General features: G+C 44.3%; 1 pseudogene; it reads right to left on the bottom strand.

Moving 5' to 3' along the window:
• Nucleotides 1-4,071: 4,071 nt before the first annotated feature.
• Nucleotides 4,072-5,172, bottom strand: LOC102872132 (annotated as a pseudogene).
• Nucleotides 5,173-12,069: the final 6,897 nt, after the last annotated feature.

Below are 12,069 nucleotides of genomic sequence, written 5' to 3'. Positions count from 1 at the left end.
TCAGATATACAGAAAACAATTTAAAATACCATCTAGAGAAAGGGTGAGAATTGGTCTAAGGTATTTAATTTGTTTATTTGGTTATTACTCTTGCTTATCAAGAATTCCATTCCTGACAGGTCTATGGTCCAGAAACACAGCTTCTTCTTGGGAGGAAGCTCTGATGGCCTAGTGGTAAGGAGTTGTGCTGTTTGAATACTTCTGGGGCTCCATGGAAGAAAGATGAGCAAGCAATCTCCTGTTTGATTTACAGCCTCTGAAAACCCACTGGAGAGTCAGCTATGAATCTGTTCTGACTTGACAGCATGTAAACAACAACTTCTAGTTATATTGCTTTGTAAGGAGCTTTAATTCTTCAGTCAACTTTTCAACTTTAAAGAAAAACTGGAGTGTATAGAAAACCCATGATGGATGTGATTTACATAAGGATGAGAGCCTGCCAACTCTAATCACCGCTCTTGCTCAAAGAAGCTTTTTAGTTCCTGTGATGAATTGAATTGTGTCCCCCTCCCGCTAAGAGGGGTTAAAGCAGAGACAAAGACACCATGCTGTGCAAGGTGGAGGCTCAGAGAAAGAGGGGAAGCCCCTCAACAAGCATGGTTGACGCAGCGACTATAACAATGAGCTGGCACGTGGGAGGTCGCAAGGATGGTGCACAATAGAGCAGGATTCAGATCTGCTGCTCACAGCATTGCTATATGTGATCATGGATTCAGTGGCATCTAAAAACAACAGCATGGCTGTGGTAGGGAGCTCCAGTGGCCTACGAGTAGGGAGCTGCGCTGCTAATCCAAAGATGGTGCCTCTCTGACAGTCCAAATCCAGCAGCAGTCTGAATGATCTCCCATGTGGTTTACAGCCTGTGAAAGGCAGCTGGACAGTCAGCTGTGGGTTGGTTCTGACTGCAATGAGTGAATGATGTCATGGCTAGAGTCCAATTTTGGAATGGGTGTTGTTGTGATTTTACTTCACTGTCACTGCCTGTGAGACGGGACCTACTCATAGCTGACCCATCAGCAGATCCCCGAGCCTGTACCCAGCAAGGGAGGACACTGCTCATATTTCTCCTGTGGAGCCGCCGGTAGGCTTGGGTCCCCAGAGAGGTGTGCTTTTTTTGGTTAGCAGCACAACTCCCTACCATCTGAGTTCCCTAGTGCAGGGGAAGAGAACTTCATTTAATTCAGCAGAAGAATATAAAAATGCCTTTCAAGCCTCATCCCAACATGTTGTTGTTGTGAGTCAAGTATGACTCATAACTCTCCAATGAACAGCAGACATGACCCCGTCCTGCCCTGCAGTGTCCTCACCAACCTCAGACACTTGAGCCCATTGCTGCACACTGTGTGACTCCATCTGTTGGAGGATCTTCCAGCATGATGTCCCTTTCCAAGGAAAAGCTTCTCCTAGTAACACGTCCAAAGTATGGGAGACAGAGCATCATCGTTTTGTCTTTAAGGAGTATGCCAGCGGCACTTTTCCCGAGGTATATCTGCTCTTCTGGCAGTTCCTGGGATACCCAGTAACTCTTCTCCAGCACCACAACTCAAAGGTATCATTTCTTCTTCCATTATCTTTATTCATTGTCCAGCTCTCAGATGTATATCAGGTGATTGAAAAGGCCTGAATCAAGCACACATTCATTTTCAAGCTGACATCATTGCTCTTACATTTTTATGGGAGGTCCCTAACAGCAGACTTGCCCAATGCAATACACCATCTGATCTCCTGACTGCTGGTTCCAAGGATGTTGATTAGTGATCCAAGCAAGATGAAACCATTGGCAACTTCCAACAGGCACAGTTGCCATTTTCATCAAATCTAAACTAGTCAGAAAGGAGTAGCACTTATTTGCCCCATTAAAACTCTAATCCAATAGTATTGGGTAGGAAGAGGTCTTTGTATTGTCAGAATGTGTGTAACGGTTGTAATAGTGACACTATTTATCTTTTCACTTCAGTCTTTTATTTTGTTCATTTAAATGGAAAGTTGTCTCTGTTTTATAGGCTGTAGCCCAGCTTTCTTCACCTCAATCTGGACAAAGGAGAAACATTTTATGGCTTCTGAGAAATCTTGATATTAGGAAATATTTGCTGAGAATGAAACAGCAAAACAAATGCTGTTCCTTCCGTCCACTCCCCCACCACATCCTGGGAGAGTCTTGCCTGCCCTGTTGATTTCTGGGATGTGTAAACACAGCAAGCTTGAGGTCATGGAGTATTTGTCTACTTACAATGAGAACCTACAAACAGAGCAGGGAATAGGCTAGCTTCTTTCAGGGAGTCTGGACCCAAGGATGCAGGTGTGAGGTGCTGCTGAGTCTGTGTTCACTCCCAGTAAATCTTATGACCTGATGGTGGGGTCAGAGGCCCTTGAATTGACCATGACTCATTGTGACCCTAGGGAAACTGATGGAAACCTTGCCCTATACTGCAGCTTACTCATGACCTCAGCTATGCTGAAGCTCATTGTTTTATTTTACTTCTACGAAATGCAATTTGATTCTGTTCCCATATAGGAGGCCGGAAGCCCAAAGTCAAGGTGCCAGCTCTAGTGGAAAGCCTGATCTCTCTGTCAGTTGTTGAGGAAAGTCCTCATTTCCTCCAGCGTCCTTGGAGATTGCCATGTATCCTGGCCTTCTCCCGTGCCAAGGGTGTTCCAAGTGTAGGGTCTCGTGTCAAGAAAACACATCCCTCTTTTTACAAAGATGGTGCCCAAAGTGAAGAAGGAAGCTGCTGCCCCTCCCCAAACTGAAGTCAAAGCAAAGGTCTTAAAGGTCAAGAAGGCCATCTTGAAGGGCATCCACAGCCACACACACATACACACATACAAAGAAGATCTGTATGTCACCCACCTTCCAGCAGCCTAAGATTCTGAGACTACAGAGGCAGCCCAAGTACCCCCTGGAAGAGCGCCCCCAGGAGAAACAAGCTTAACCACTATGCCATCATCAAGTTTCCCCTGACCACTGAGTAAACCATGAAAATTATAGAAGATAACAACACATTGTGGATGTCAAGGCCAACAAGCACCAGATCAATCAGGCTATAAAGAAGCTCTATGACACTGATGTGGCCAAGGTCAGCACCTTGATCAGGCCTGAGGGAGAGAAGAAGGCCAGCATTTGACTTGCTTCTGACGATGATGCTTCAGATGTTGCCAACAAAATTGGGATCATCTAAATGGAGTCCAGCTGGCTAATTAGAATATTTTTTCCCTGTCAGATGGGCAGTGTGCCTATGTCATAACAAGGTTTAAGGGGTGGCACATATCATACAGAAGTATGAAGTCCCAATCATCATGCTTATGAACTTGGAAAGAATCTCTAGTAATATTTTTTCAATTTTGTCTTATTTTATTATTTTGTATGTATGTACTGTCAAATCGGATCTGACTGATACAGGAGAAGAGTGTCCCTCCTCTAGCAGAGCATCTGGTGGATTCGAACCACATGCCTTTGGGATTGCAGTGCAGCTTCTTGCCACTAGGCCACCAGAGCTCCCCAACTGGCTAATTCCAAATACAAATTTTTCTCATGCACACAAAAGAAAGACACCCCCCCCCCCAATACTACTGACTATTTCTTGGTGATCCTGAGGTTCTCCCTATCAGCTTGCTTTCCTTTCGACCCTTTGCTGTAGTTATTATGTCAGTCTATCTCCTGGTAGGTGGTATGTGTCTTCCTTTCCTGATTCTCTACTTTTCTAAGTATGATGTCTTTCCCAAAAGAATGGCATCTCCTCACAGCATGGCTAAACCACGTGGGAGGAAGTTTTACCATTCTTGTCTCCAAGGAGCATGCTGGGTGCCTTTCCTCCAAAACAGCTTGTTGGTTATTTTGGCAGTGATAAAAGCAGCGTGGTTGGGCCCAACCAGTGTCTTAAAAGATATAAAAATGAAAAGGTTGAAAACAACAGCATGCAATGAGTAAAATAAAAGTACAATATCTTAAGATTTTTGTTTTAGTAGTGTGTTTGCATATGTATATGCTTATGTTCTAGATTCAGATACAAAATATATATATACATAGTTTATCTTGTTTATGGCTTATTTTTTCCTGCTTATGTAACACAACTAAACAGTCCACGTAGAAGCATTTGCAGGGGATCGTGGAGGGCCAGACTCGTTGTAGTCTTGCTTGCTGATCCACATCTGCTGGGATGTGGCCAGGGCAGCCAGGATGGAGCCCTATCTACACAGAATATTTGTGCTGAGAGGGAGCAATAATCTCAGTCTTCATCAGGCTGGGACCAGGATTGTGATCTCCTGCATCCTGTCTGAAATGCCTGGGGACATGGTGGTCCCGCTGGACAGCACTGTGTTGGCGTAGAGGTCCTTGCAGTTGTTAATGTCACACTTCATGATGGAGTTGATGGTAGTCTCTGGATGCTGGGAGACTCCATGCCCAGGATGGAGGGTTGGAAGAGCACCTGGGACAGAGGAAGTGCTCAATGGCCATGGTGATGACCTGTCCATCAGGCAGCTCATAGCTCTTCCCCAAGGGGGATGAGGAGGCCTCTCTTGCTCCAGGTCTAGAGCAATGTGACAGAGTTTGTCCCTGATGTCACACCCCAGCTCCTACTTAGCCATGGTGGTGAAGCTGTAGCCTTGCTAGGTGAGGATCTTCATGAGATAGTTAGGTCCTCACCAGTCAGGTTCAGACACAGGATGGTGTGGGGAAGGGCGTACCCCTCGCAGATGGACTCAGTGTGGGTGACCCCATCATTAGAATCCATTATGGTGGCACAGCAGAGGCAGACAGGGACAGCATGGCCTGGATGGCCATGTGCATGGTGGAGGTGTTGAAGGCCTCGAACATGATCTGGGGTCTCTTCTCCCAGTTATCTTTGGGTTTCAGGGGGGCCTCTGTCCCAGCACAGGGCGCTTGCTCTTCAGGGGCCACATGCAGCTCATTGTAGAAGATGTGAGTCCACATCTTCTCCATGTCGTCCCAGTTGGTGACAATGGGGTGATTGAGGTCGGGATGCCTCTGTTGCTCTGGGCTTCCTCACTCACTTAGGAGTCCTTCTGGCCCATGCCCATCATCACACCCTGGTGCTGAGGGAGCCCCATAATGGAAGGGAAGACAGCCCCGGGGGGCATTGTAGCCCCAAAACCAGCCTTGCACATGCTCGAGCCATTGTCGAATAGGACAGCAGTGATGACGTCATCCATAGTGAGCTGGAGGTGACAGGCGTAAAGTGGCTGTGGTGACTGTGTGGAGGCACCTGTGCTCTGGGAACAAACGACGTCTCGGCTGTCGAGATAGAATACTATTGTAATATAGTTGTAAAATAAGTTACTGTCAAATGTTGTTGTTGTTATACTGTCAAATAGTTTACAAAACCACTAGTGTAAGATGCAGATTTTTTTATTTATATTCATGCTATTTGCTAATTTGTTTTCTTTCTGGAAACATACTGCCTTACAAATAAAAGTAATAACTAATTAGAAAAGCAAAGATTCGTTGTCACCTGTAATTAGAACACTGTTGTCTCTACATGTCCAGATAGCATCATCAGAGATGGATTGATACTTAGAATTTCATTAAGTAAGAGGGAACACCTGGCCTAGTTTTTACGCTGATCTTGAACTTCTCCAACGGTTCCTTCCACAGATGTAATCAGTCTGATTCCTGTGCATCCCAGCAGGTGAAATCCATGTGTACAGCCTGCGTTTGTGTTTCTTACAAAAGGTATTTGCTATGAATAAATCATTGTACAGAATTCGATCATCCTATCCCCAGCCTCATATCTGTCACCAAGTCCATATTTTCCTACCACTGATCCTCCTTCCAGATTCCCAACTTTTGCATTCCAGTAGTCGTCCATTATTATTAAAGCATCTTGGTTACATGCAAGGATATTGAAGCTCCACCTCACTTACTTTGGGCATGTGACCAGGAGAGATCGGTACTTGGAGAAAGACATCATGCTCGGAAGGGAGGATGGACAGCGTAGGAGACAGAGACTCCAGATGAAATGGATTGACACAGTAACTGTGGTGATGGGGATTGGTGTGTCAGAATTAGTAAGACTGGCTCAGGACAGGTCAGGGTTCAGAGCTGCTATACGTAGGGTCGCTATGCATCGCAGAGCAACTCAACCAATAACTCAATATACATTAACCAATAACATTCTATGACAGGTCTGTAAATAGGCGTGGCATCCGCTTCCTAAACAACTTGCCTCTGGAAACTCTATGAACTTTGATAAATGTTGATAGTTGTTGAGGGGCTTCAAGCCTTTTGTTCATAGGGTCATTATGAGTCATGCTCGACTTAAAGGTAATCAACAACAACAGGAGGGAACAGAAGCTTAGTTCAAAATTTATAATGCACACAGTCTAAACTGCAGTTGTTCCCTCAGCCTTCAGAGTACAAAGGGTTATTTCGGGATCATTTTGGCTTAGCACTGTTTTATCTTTCCAGTCTAGTCCCCTTATGCTTCTATATAAATGCTCTGCCCCAGCCAAACTGACCTCACATCCCTAAACACCTCATCTGTTCTCCTAGAGGCCCACTCACCAGCTTTTACAAACTCAGCTTTCACCAGGAGAGTAGAATGTATAACACGGTTTTTCTGTAGAACATAAATTATGAACTATACTATGCCAATTGAACTAGATATCCACTGAGACCGGTGTGAAGGCTTGAATCCAAGTGACTTCAGGCTGTCTGGTTATGGTTAAGAAGTTGGTATAATTTTGAAGCTCTGTCTCACTTTGGGCACATGGCCAGGAGGGACCAGTCCTTGGAGCAGGACATCATGCTCAGAAGGGTGAAGGGACAGCACAGGAAAAGGAGACCCCAGATGAGATGGCTTGATAAGTAACTGGGGCAATGGGAGTTGGTGTGTCAGAATTAGTGAAACTGACTCAGGACAGGGAAGGGTTCAGAGCTGCTGTACACAGGGTTGCTATGCATTGCAGGCAACTCAACGACACGTAACAACATACTTAGGGGAGCTCTGATGCCCTAGTGGTAATAAGCTGTGTTGCAATCCTGGAGGCACACAGTTCAAACCCACCAGCAGCCCTACAAAGAAGGATGCACAATCTTCTCCAGTGCAATTAACTTTGGAAACCCAGCTATGGGTCGGTTCCAACTCGACAGTACACAACAATAACATACTTAGGGCACGTTATCAGGAGTGATAATCCCTGAATGAGACACATTCTGTTATTCAATGCTTTCAGAGAAGATCCATTTGACATCAGCAATATCTCTGGTGCCATGGCCTCTTCTAAATCTATCCTAAATTCTGGAAGTTCTCTGTCAGTGTATTTTTCTAGACCTTTTTGGATGATCTTCAACAATATTTTGCTTGCATGTGGTATTAATAATATTGTTCAATAATTTCCACCTTTTGTTGGATCCCCTTCCTCGGAATGAGAACAAATATGGATCTCTTGTATCTGTCTTCCAAATTTCCGGGCACAGATTGATGAGTATATCCTGTATCTGTTATTTGGAAGATGTCAGTTGATACCTCACTGATTTCTGGGATCTTATTTTTTGTCAATGCCTTCAGTGCAGTTTGAACTTTTCCCGTCATCATCACTGGCTCTTTATCATATGCCATTCCTGAAATAGTTCTGTGTTGACCAATTCTTTTTTGTACAGTGATTCTGTGTATTTCCTCTACCTTCTTTTGATCATTCCTGGATCATTCAAGATTTTCCCATAGTGTCTCTCAGTATTTCAACTCAAAATTTGAATTTGGTTTTTTTGGGGTTGTTTTTGTTTTTAGCTTGAGAAATGTCGAGTGAGTTCTCCCTTTTTAATTCTCCAACTCCAGTTTTTTCTTTGCACATTCACTTTGTCTTCTGAAGCTGCCCTTTGAAATCTTCTACTCATTTCTTTTACTTTGGCATCTCTTCCCATTGTTTTGGCTTCTCAATGCTCTTATGTATTTTTCATAGTCTTTCCTGACATCTACTTTTGCCTTTTCTTTCTCCCCCATCTTTGTAACGCCGTTTTGCTTTTTTCTTGATTGGTATCTTTAATGTCATCCCACAATTCATCTGGTCTTGGATCCTTAGTCTTTAATGCCTCAAACCTGTTTCTGAGATAATTTTGAAATTCAAGTGGGATAGACTCAAGCTCATATTTTCACTTTTAAGGATGAGCCTTAATTTTCTTCAGTTTCCATTTGGAGTTCCCTTAGTCCTAACATTGATGGCATTTCCCCTCAGTTCTCAAGCAAGCTTGGACAAAGCCCTTAACTCTGGCTCTGGGAAGCCAAATAAGCGCTGGGTCACAGCTGTCATGCACCACTGAGGTTGCTGGTGCTTTCATGTAGGTTCTGATATGTCTGGCACTGGGGTTGCTGGTCTTGAAGGACTTACATTGCATTTTCTACTTTCCCACTGTTGAAAGAGCAAGAATGGCATGGAGATGGCCAAGTCTCACCTCTACTAACTCCTTAAAGGGTAACTGCCCCATCAGTAACTCCACAACACAAAATTCTCATGAGGTCAGACATGTCCCCCACATTCGCACTCCTATGTCTACTAATTCCAATACCAATCTAACTGCCCTACAGGGTTAGAAATCTGTTGCAATAGCTACAGAGAACTATACTTACAATCATAGGGTTTATTAGGGAAATTGACAGGTTATTGTAATTCAGGTTGGTAGTAGGATACAAGCTCTCAATCAGGACAGCTACAGTGTGCTTGAAGTCCCCTTGTGTTACAAAGGTATCTTAGTTCTGCCAATGAAGTCACCTTTCTCCACCTCCATCCTCCAGTGAAATGGTTGAAAGCTCCTAGCTCTGGTTCTGTGGAGTAGCAGTCCCAAGGCCAGCTCTGGTTCATGTTGGGTCTCTCAGTTCTCTGCTGTTGCTGCTGTTGCTGCTCCTGTAGGCCTCAAACTGAGCAACTCAGATTGGAATCTTCGGTCCTGAAGAATATGTACTGCATTCTCTTCTTTGAATTCTGTTCCTGAATGGCTCAATTTAATGGTGAGACTAACCAATCCCCTTATGGATAGACTAACACACTCTATTTGTGTGATCCTGCCCATCTATGTGGCAAAGTCAACTTTAATGGCTAGGAAAGCCCTTTTGAACAATAAACCCTTGACAACACACTCACCTTTGATGCTCAACTTGAACAGTTTAAACTTGGTGGGAAGGGAGAAACTGACCAATTCCATAATAATTAATGTACACCCTATTTTAGGAAGCTCCGGTGGACTAATGGTAAGTAATTTTATTGCCAATGCAAAGGTATGGGGTTTCAAATGCACAAGCTGCTCCACAGAACACAGATGGGCAATCTCCTCATGTGCTATTTACTGCCTCTGAGAACCTGCTAGCTGGAGGGTATGACTCCACAGTACACAACAACAACAACACCACGAGATTGCCCATCTTGTTCCCAAGGAGCAAGTGGCTCTTCTCTGGTGGCTCTGAACTCCCTGAGAGTAGCTGCCTTGGGGTTACAGTATAACTCCCTATGGACTAGATTTCCTTTTGGAGGATTTAAGAATGTAATTTTAAGATAACAGAACACTAGTTTGTAATCCATGTATATATCTATAATGTAGATACATATGAAATTTACATTTTTTTAAATTTTATTTTATTATTATATTGTGTGTGTGTGTATCGTCAAATCGGATCTGACTGGTACGAGATGGCCCCTCCTTCTCCAGCAGAGCATCTGGGGGATTCAAACCACTTATCTCTGGAATTGCAGTGCAGCTTCTTGCCACTAGGCCACCAGAGCTCCCCTGAAATTTACATTTTTATCTTACAATGTATTTTTGATCTTGTTTTGTTGTTGTTTACCATTGAGTGTACTGTTAAGTTGGACAGGCACAGGAGGAAATTGTCCCCCTTCTCTAGTGGAACATCTGGTGGATTTGAACCGTCCACCTTCTTGCCACTAGGCCAGAGCTCCATTACAATGTATTTTTTAAAATTTTTCATTATTATTAATTTTAATGAAAATTTACAGAGACTTTGGATTTTCATTCATTCATTGCTGCACTTTTCTCCCTGCCCACCCTGCCTCTCCCCAGTACACTCTTCTCTTTGAAAAAAATTCTTTCATTGTTTTACAATTCCTCCCCCCAGGTCCACTCCACTATGCAGTCTTTGTTCTGAACTCCTGTCATGACAATAATACCTAATCATATATCCTTTTTAAACAGTTTTCTCCCTCATCTGTTTCAATGCAGTTTACATTATTTATCCCATCTTTCTCAGTCTCCCCCCAACCCCATGTCAGTCCTGTTATACAACAGTGGCACTACACAGTATTTGTCCTGTGTGACTGAGATAGTTCACTCAGCATAATGTCCTCCAGGGTCACCCATTTTGAATAATACTGCATGAGTTCCTTGTTTTTCAATACAATGTATTTTTAAGGAGCCCTGGTGGTTCAGTGCAGTTAGCACTGGCTACTCACTGAAAGGTCAGCATTTTGAATTCACCACCCTCTCCTAGGGAGAAGTATGAGGCTATCTGCTTCTGTGAAGATTTATAACCTTGGAAACTGGGAGGACAGGTCTGTTCTACACGGTAGCTATGAGTTGGAATCAACTTGAGGGCCATAGATACAAACTATAGCATATATTACAATGTATTTTTAAAATTGCAAGTATTTATCATATAAATATTTTTCTCTAATACAATGTTTAATGGCTAGAAGATAACTGTAATTTAACAACACTTTGCTTATTAACATGGATGATTTTGGGGAAGTGTTAAGTGGAGTGGTGCCCAGGGTGTGGTAATAAATTTCCTGAGAGAGCACAATAGTGTATTTTTTGGGAACAGGAAACTGAGACTAGAGATAATTAGGAAAAATGTAAATTTCTCCCTCCCCCCAAGAATCTTTGGTGATATTGGCAGATATTCCGAATCTTCAAATTGGTTTTGCGCCAACTGCACTGAAGTTTTAAAAGACCAAGATGACCTTAGGGGTTATCTCCATAGCTGATCTAGGATGGACGTGTTATCCTCAAAACATTTCAGCATGCACCCTGCCCTTTTACAAACATTCCTATCTTTATAAATCCTTTAAATCTTGTAGAAGAGGTGTGCCTTTTCTCCTGCCCCGCCTTTACTCTCTTCCTTTCCTTTTGCCATCTTGAACCATTCACTATTATCTTATTTCAATTCTTTGTTTATTTGAGATCTTCCCTCAAATTGACACACACACACACACACACACAATCACTTTTAACAATCCTTTAAGCTGGGAACTCCCGGTGGCCTAATCTGTAGGGAGGTGCTTTACTAGGCCATAGACTCTGCCTCTGGCCATTTGAATTCACACCTCTGGCAGTTCAAGTCCACAGCAGTCTCATGCTATTTATAACCTCGCAAACCACTGAAGGGTCCGCTAAGACGCCACAGCAAGGAGAGTTTAGTGTAGCCCCTTGGAGCTCTTCCCTTTCCGTGACAAACTTCTGTAAAGAATCACCACTTGCTGCTGCCTTCATTATTTCACCACTGACATACTTCTCTTCCCAAATGCGCTGCTAGGTGCGTGGTGCTCTCTTGCAAAAGGGCATCTCGTGCTTCCAAAGGGATTTTTCCATGGTTAGCTGTCGGTACCCGCTGCCAGACGGTAGGGCCTAGTTGCCGCCTTCCGCTGCAGACCCCATTTCCAGGTACACCTGGTTCTCGGAAGGCCCTGCTGGGGCATCCCTTTCACCCGGCTCAGTCATAGCTTTCCCAGGAATTCTAAGACATCTGCAAGTCCACCCCTGGGAGGCACCGGTTGTCAGTCCTTCTACACCTTTCGGAGTGTGCCCCCCAGTTATCAGAGGCAACAACCATGTCAGAGTTCCCACCCCTCCACCTCCACCTACGCCCCAATATCCAGCAATGGACAAATATTTAGGCAGCATCTACTAGCTGCGCCACCCCTGCAGACTCTCCTTTCGCAGTCTTTTTACTAGGCCCCACGTCCAAGTGGCGACGACGCGGTGCCGGCTCCGGAGCGCTCGCCGGCCGCCGAGGCCGACAGTGGCGCAGGCAGCTCGCGTCCCTCTAGTGGGCGACCTCGGTCCCTACCCGAGCCCCGGTCCGTCCGCGAGGCGCGTCACTGGGC

Source organism: Elephantulus edwardii, unplaced genomic scaffold (genome assembly GCF_000299155.1).
Source record: "Elephantulus edwardii isolate Elephantulus edwardi_28Jun2011 unplaced genomic scaffold, EleEdw1.0 scaffold00041, whole genome shotgun sequence".
NCBI classification, from domain to species: Eukaryota; Metazoa; Chordata; class Mammalia; order Macroscelidea; family Macroscelididae; genus Elephantulus; species Elephantulus edwardii.
The sequence above is the reverse complement of the archived record's forward strand: the minus strand, read 5'-3'. Positions and strand labels throughout refer to the sequence as shown.